A 7,917-nucleotide genomic window follows, 5' to 3' on the forward strand; every position below is an offset into this window, starting at 1 on the left:
ACAGTTGTAAAGATATTTAAGAAGCCCTCTGTTACCACCTTCTGTTAGCCCAATTTGACCCATTCACATTTCTGACATCCCCATTTATTGGCAGGAGGAAAAGGTACTGTTTTGGGACATGGGGGACAAGAGCTGTTTGACTCTCATTCATTTGACAAATGTGTGTTGAGCTGAACTGGGGTTCAAGTGTAGGGACGTGAGCAAAACAAAGCAACAGACCTCAGGGACTTCACAGTTTAGTTGGCAACTTCTGAATGGCTGCTTCCTAGGGGTGACAGAGTATCCTCAGGAGACTGGTAGCCAGTGAAATAAGCCAGTAGGGCTAGAGAGGCAGAGCCTAACGTCTGTGATGAAAGTTGGGATGCGCACTCCCCAGAAACCGACTTTCCTGGTGAACAGTCCTGTTCAGACCCTCTGCCCTAAGATCTCAGTCCCAAGCTTGGCTTGGATGTGAAGAGATGTGAGTGGCTCACCTTTGTCAGGCAAGACTCACAGAGAGGGGGCCCTTCTTCCAGCTCCGTCGTCCCGTAGGAAACCTTGGAGGAGAGGTCTTTGTGTCCCAGTAATTTTTCTTGTGCTAAAAAGTCAATCTCATAGCCTTCCTCCTTTGCAGCAAACACTGGGGCTGTTAAAAAGAGTACGGGGGTGAGGTCTGCAGCACCAGGGTACCCCAGTGACCTTGCCTGGCTTTGGGGTGACCTTGGGCAACTCCAAAGACCTCCTGCCAGTTAAGCATGTGGTAACGAGGAGAGTGTAAGTTGCTGGGTGGCAAAGGATGCTGTTGCGGTCTCTGGGAGAGGGCAGGGTGCGCCCTGCTCATTATGGTATTCCAAAAAGCGACTCGCGTTTCATTTCCTCACACACACGAAGCTGGCAGCATTGGCCCCGTGCAGAACTGTGAATGAAAGTTGTGTGGAAACCAGGCTGTGCTGCCTCGGGTCTTAAGTCTGACCTAATGGCTAGAGAGCGTGCTGCTCTGACTCAGGCCTGGGGCCTCCCCAGCTTGTGGGTGGGGGGTGGCTTGGTCTAGTGGATTCTAACAAGAGCCCTTCTCTTTTTCTAGGAACGCTCGCTCACAGGGTACCTTGCATGGAGAGACGGCGCAGAGCAAACCATGTCTCGCCATCCAGTGACACCAGCTGGTCAGCTCACCACCCCCTCTGGCTAAAACTCAAGCAAATAAAGCCGCTTCCTGTCATTAAGCGTCTCTGAGGAAGCAGCCCTCCCTCGGTGGCCTCTAGCCCAGAGAAGCCAGCACGTCTTGGACCCACCAAGCGGGCGCAGCCTTCCTGCTGCCACCACCTTGGCTTCTCCCCAGAGGAGAACTTAGGGATTTTGCCCCTGGTTTTCAAAAAAAAAAAAAAAAAAAACACAACAACAACAAATCACCAACAAGCCACAAGGACCAATGTAGGTATTCCCTCCGCCCCATCTTCAAGGCTCAGAGGGTGAGGCTGGAAGATGATACGGATTTGAAAACAAAAACTGTTTTTTAAAATCTTTTTAAAAACTGCTGTGGTTTTGCTGCTACACGAAGAAGTGTGATTTGCATTGTACGGTTTTGGACGTTTACTGTTCACGTTTTGACGGCGGAGAGGGATCGTACTGGAGTCCCACCACTTCAGATTCATCTCTGTCCTGCCCAGGATGCACTTTTAAATGAAGAGTTAGAATATTTTATTGGCTAATATACTTTTCTTGTTATTTTTACAAAGGCCACCTTTATCCTTTTTAATGCCATATTTTCAGTGTTACACTTTTATGGCTTTTAATTTTCGATTTGACAGATGTAAGAAGCAGCATGAATAGTTTATACTGTGGTTTTTCAGAGACTGAATGCCAAGAGAACTCGGTAAATGTTTATTCTTCTCAGCTTTCTCTTTAAATTCCCCTAAATAGTGCCCCATTTGGGAACAGAGTAAGAGTGTTGAACTGAAGACCAAAATGCCCTCAAGGTGTAAAATAATCCGAGGGGGAATATTTGCTGGGCGTCACGAAAGACTTGGATGAAATTTCAACCCTGATGGTTTTCGGTGATCCAGGAAGTCAGTGAAGCAATCTCTCTATACGCAGAGTCCTTTCATGATAATTAGAATGGTATGGACAAACCAATGAAAGCAGGAGGCAAAGTGAGAAAGCTCACCCGTGATTCTGTTTCACTGTTTGCTTTCTCCTGTCATGGTTAAGAGAAATGTGCAATTCGATCCTCAATCAGTGGGTGGAGGATAACAGGGTAGATTTTCTTGTGTGCACTTGTACAGTTGTAGCTGCGAGTCCAGAAGTCCTCTAGAGCATGTGTACTGGCACTGAGTTGGTGAGACAGTCGTGGAGTATCCCATTCTGATGAGTACAGGAAAAAAAAAAAGAGAATAAGAAAATCCCCAAAAAAGAAGAAAACTAAAAAAAAAAAAAAAAATCAAATCACCTTGTGATTCAGTGTATCTGTTTACTAACTCCAATAAAGCAATTGTTCCCTCTGGAGGGGTCCAGGTACCCCCGCCCACGAGGCCGTGGAGCCGGTGGCAGGAGGGGGGCGGCCGGGCGGGCGAGGCCGGGGCGGTGCCACGCTGGCCTTGAAGCACCACGGGGCCCGTGGATGCGGTGTACATACTGTATTTCTATATTCTCCTTTGTACAGAGTCACTTAACAAGTCAAGCTACTGTTTTACAGGTGCTCCTTATTTATTAGAGCTGTGAGAGCTTGGGGGACACACCTGGCGAGCGAGCTCGCTTTTTAAAAATGAAATTGGGGGGCAGGGGACAGGGAGGCGGGAGGGAGGGGAAGCTCGCGAGCCTGGGGAGAGATTTATAAAAGTGAACAAAAGGAAAACTTCCAGCAACCAATTAAACAAGCCATCCAGCCCTCCCACACCATACCCGCCCAAGCCAGGCGCGGCAGCCCCCACCTCTGGGTGCCCAGTTCCCTGCGGGGCCCCCAACGTTCTCCTCTCTCCCTGACTGGTGTCCGATTCATCAAACAAAAATAAATCTCTCAGAAAGAAAAATGCACTTACATGTGCTTATTTTGCTTTTCTCATTATTATGACTATTGTTGTTATTTTCCTTGTTACAGAAGGTGTTCACTTCTTCCCTCCAGGGAAAAATATTTTTTAAATAAAGCTAATAAGTCTTATAAGATGTTGCGATAGGAGGGTGACCCTAGCCCTTCCCAAGCTAATTCTCTGCAAACGAGAGCCCACCTGGTCCGTTTGAAGGTCTGCTGCCCACCACCCGGTTCTTGACAACACGCAGTGCGCATAGAGGAGCTCTTGGGGCTGTAGACTGCGGTGCCCCTTCCCAGGTGCTCTCTAAGTCCTGGTCTTTTTTGGCTCCAAGGGTCTGGGTCTAAGGCTTAAGAAGCATCATGCAGTGAAAGCAAACCTCCCTGGGAGACTCTGCTCCCATCAGTACCTCATCTCACCTGTGGGTGTGTGTAGGGAGATGGGGGTGATTATGTGGATGGGAGGGGTCAATCCAGTTTTGCTTTGGTACCTGAATTAAACATCAGAAAGTTTCTAAGATGGAAAGAGCACTGATACCTAGTTCTAGTCAATATTAACATACCCTAATCCTCTTGTTCTGCATATGAAAAATCTGAAGCTGGAAAGGTGAACTGACCTGTTTAGATCCCACGCTGAGCTGGTTTAGCTCATCAAAACACAAATGTTCATTAAAAATTTAGGCACCATCAGCAATCTCCTCTAAATAACCATCCTAGCAGTGGATTCTGGCCACTGGGTTTCTTTCTCTCGTGGAGCCTGAGGGATCTTGGAGGTTCCTGGTGTGAGTTATGGGTATGACTCCATCAGAACTCCTCAGCCCAGCCAAGGATGTGCCAAGCCAGCAACCCGCTGGGGCTGTCTGGTGCAAAGTCCCTGATAGCGTTACTCATCTGGATTTGGCCGTAGACACAGTCATCCAGGATATTGATTTTGCTTCTGTCTGTAGTCCAAGATCATCCAGCAAACACACTGACCCTTCAGGAAACAAAAGGTCCGTTTGTTCCAATATGAAAAGATTCCACGGCATCTCATTAGACAGCACACCTTTTCCTCCTTCTCTTAATCTTAGTGTTCCCCGAATACAGAATCCTGATGGGCTATCAAAGCCATATTCAGAGAAATAGAAATAATGCCAACAATTATGGACATCAGCCTCATCGAGTCTTCACAGTAACTGTGAGATGTTTTCCCTTTATTGCATATGAAGAACTGGCAACTCGGTGAGTTTAGTAATTGCCCAAGTTCACACAGCCAGTGAGTACAGATGGGAGTCAAACCCAGGCCACACGTCCAATCTGGAGAAAAACTGTTGACATCTTCCTGACTTACTATTTTGACTTCCTGTAAGTTTGTGGCAGTGATTCAGTTTTGTTCCAAAGTGGCCCTCGTATTAGACTAAGCTAGAGAGTGGAGTGTTTGTGGCTACTGGCCTCCGCACCTTGTTGGCTGTGGGGAAGTGCTGAGGCCACTCCGCTTTCTGAGACATTAGGCAGTGAATTCCCTGCTGATTATCAAAGCCCCACCCAACACAAGGCCCCATGTGTGATGCCGAGGGGAGACCTGGAAAGAATAAAGCTCACAGCCCCGCTCCAGTGGCTTCCATGAAGTGGGAAGATGGGGCTGTGAAGAAGGGCTGCTTCTTGGTCTCAGCACGATCTCTCCTGTAAGTTTCCAAGGTTTATGAAAAATCACATCTGGAGCCTGGATTCACAGCTTTGCAAAGCCACCCTCTTTTTGCAGGTGCTCCCTTGACACTGGAAAAGCAGCTTGAGCTGCAAGCAGGGCTATGGATTGCAGTTTGTGCTGCTCACATGGCACAGCCAAGGGCCGGGGCTGGGACAGGCGCACAGGCACAGAAGACTCACACTGACTCCCTCCCCACCGGCTCCTCCTCTACCCTGAACTTCGCCTTAGGTTCCCTCACCAGTTTCAACAGGGACCCACCTGGGGACATGCTTCGTTGGTTCCCCGTGGCCTACAGGGTGGCATGCAAAGCCCTCTGGGCTTCTGCTGGACTTTACAGCCCCACCTGCTCCCTGCCCCCAGCCTCACTTGCACGCCACCTGCTGAATTAGGAGCTGTTTCCTCTCTAGCCCTCCTATGTCTTTGCACAGGAAGCTGCCTCTGCCTTGAAGGTCTTTCCCGGTATTCTGGGCGACTTCTGCTGACCATCGAGACTCAGCCAACTAGTCAGTTACACTCTCCTGGGGAGCTTGCAGGCACTACCTCCTCCCGCCCTGCCCACGCCCCTCCTTGCCCACCTCCATCCTGGTGCACATCACACTCCCAGCTGCTCACCTGGCCATGATCTCTGCAAAGTCCTTGAGGATGGGGACCCTGTCTTATTTGCCTCATATCTCCTAGACCCAGCACTTGGAAAGCCCTCCTTATTACTATGATGTTGAATACAATTAACAAGCCATCCGCTTCAAAGTTCAGTGGACGTGCCACCTCTCAGTGATGTCCAGCCTGTGACAAGGTTACTTCACATCACAGGGTTATTTCCCTGAGAGGCAGTTAATTGCCTCTCCCTTCGGCTCCCATGGCTCTTGTTTACGTGGAACGAGGCCACTTCTTGAGCCATCCTTCCCACGTCATTCAGGCTGCTTGAAGCCAGGCACTTTGCATCTTTGAAGAACTATTCTCCACCCCCGAAACAGAAAACATTGGCTGAGTTGAAGCCCTTTCCTCCTACTAGCCTAATGGGAGAAGATAACAGGGAACCCATCCCCAGAAACCAGAGCAGGCATGCGAAAGACACAGGAAGGCTGCGGAGTTTCATTTTGTCCCTGGTGCTCAAGGTGAGTGGTGCCAGTGACTTCCCAGATTCAGCACATCTTCGGGCTGCTTTTGAACGTAAGGAGCAACTCAAGGGGAGAAGACGCAGCACTATCCTGGGGCTGGGCGGCAACGCCAGGCCACGGAAAGGTTACATTTCTTGTCCCCAAGAGCCTTAGAGATTAGATCATTTCTTGATGGAAAGTTAGTCTTCAGCATCCAGAAATGGCCTCTTATTCCATCGTCTTAACCGTGCCTGGAATGAATGGTTGCCACCAGGGTATGGAGTTCTTCTGGTGAAAGGAGGGGCCTCCACTGAGAAATGGAACAGGGTTCACATCCATTAGATACTTGCTCTGTGCCTGGCCCCATCTATAGGCCTGGCATACTTTTGCTTATTTAATTCTCACAACAGCCCTGTTGGAGGGGTTAGTTTTATCACCCCCATTTCAGAGCAGAAGAAACTGAAGCATGAGGATGAAGGGGTTTCCGTCCACAAATATAAGAGGCAGAATCCAGCAGTGGACTCCAGTGTCCACACTCCCTGTGGTGATGAGAGCCGCATCCCCAGGGCCCAGGACGCCTGGCGGTTTAGGCCGTTTGGCAGAGTTTAGGTCATTTACTTGGTGCCTAAACCATGAGATTGAGACACTTTTGACCTCTGTGTTGCATTTGGAGAGGAAAAAAAATCTACTTGTCTTGATTCCTGGCTTTGAACGTCACCAAAATCACAACTGCCAATGTGTCCATAGGTAAAGTTTGAGGGAGTAGGGTGGGGGCCTGTACCAGCAGCTCAGAGAAAAGAAGGGAAGAGAGAAGCACTTTGGTCCCTGTGTTAAATTTCCTGGGGCAGGAAGAAAGGGGGCAGGCAGACCAGGGGATGTTTTCCATTTCCCATTATTCTGATTTTGGGAGCTGTAAGCTGGGTTCTCCCATGGCACTTGCTTAGATGGGTGAAGAGGTGTCAAACAAGGGCAGCAGGTGAGCTGCGGGGGCCACACAGGACTACATCCCTTTGCCCAGAGGGGAGGGGGCTGGAGCCAATTCTCGCAGTCACTTTTGGGCTGGGTCACTGGATCCCAGGTCACCCAACCAACCGAACAAATGGACATGCCAGACATAGCCCAGGGCAGTCACTCAGACTGTCTCAGGCAATTCTCCCAAAACCACATGCTGTACAGGCTGTGCAATCCCCATTTCCAGGTGAGAAAGATACAGTTCAGGAAGATTAAGTGATCTGTTCAAGTCACTCAGCCAGTAAGACAGAGCCAAGACTTGGACCCTTGGTCCCCACGAGCAGAGCTCTTTGATGGCACTGCAGCTGCAAAAATACCAGCATCAACTCAGGTCGTAACTCAGTTTGAATCTGAATCAGCCAATGGGACATGTTCCTGATGATGTCATTCCAGCCCGCTTCCAGACATCTGGGAATGGACCACACTCTCTTTCCTCACCCATTCCATACTTGCAGAGTTAGGCCAAACTAGCAGACAGTGAACCCCTCCAGGAGGGTATCAACACCACTGCTAATCTTAATGGACATTATCCAATGTGTACTAAATGCCACTTTGTTTGCACTCTTTTATTAATGCCTCACAACAACCTGTGAGGTGATTACTATTATTATTCCCATTTTACAGACAAGCAGCTGAGCACACAGAGGCTAAGTAAGGGCAGAGCCTTGCACTGCCTTTGGGTGGTCGGATACCTAGCCCAGGCCTCACCAGCATACTTACATTTTGACTTCCCTCTTATGGACGGATGGATGCCTGAATGTGTGAGTGAAAGAGCATTTAATTGAGGACATCACGTGAGGCCAGATCTTACACTGGTCATTTTCACATATGTCATCTCATCTTTGAGCGGGACTGGAGCATCAACTCTGAAAGTGACATAGAGGAGCACAGAAGTGGTTCCCATCTCCTGAGTGATGAAAAAAAAATCAGTCGCCCATATCTTCTTCACCTCACCTCCTGTCAACTCCTGTTCTGAATGAGCACTCTTCATTGCAAACACGGAGGTCCTCGTAATCCAACAAATGGGACTGCTGAATGGGATCCCCTCCGGAGATCTTTATGGAGCTTTCCACTCATCTGCTTTCCTCTAACAGTCTGCAGGCAAGGATCAGGGCTAATTC

General features: G+C 49.1%; 1 protein-coding gene across 6 annotated transcripts in view; it reads left to right on the forward strand.

Annotated features, from left to right (window-relative positions):
- The window catches only part of SOBP (sine oculis binding protein homolog), a 156,852-nt gene extending 154,454 nt beyond the window's left edge, over positions 1–2,398 (forward strand). For all 6 annotated transcript variants that reach the window (XM_072965669.1, XM_072965670.1, XM_072965674.1 and 3 more), the window contains one exon: positions 1,064–2,398. The gene's annotated coding sequence lies outside the window, so the exon portion shown is untranslated. The remainder of the gene's footprint in view (positions 1–1,063) is intronic.
- The last annotated feature ends 5,519 nt before the right edge of the window (positions 2,399–7,917 follow it).

The sequence above is a fragment of the Vicugna pacos genome, chromosome 8 (genome assembly GCF_048564905.1).
Source record: "Vicugna pacos chromosome 8, VicPac4, whole genome shotgun sequence".
Classification (NCBI taxonomy): domain Eukaryota; kingdom Metazoa; phylum Chordata; class Mammalia; order Artiodactyla; family Camelidae; genus Vicugna; species Vicugna pacos.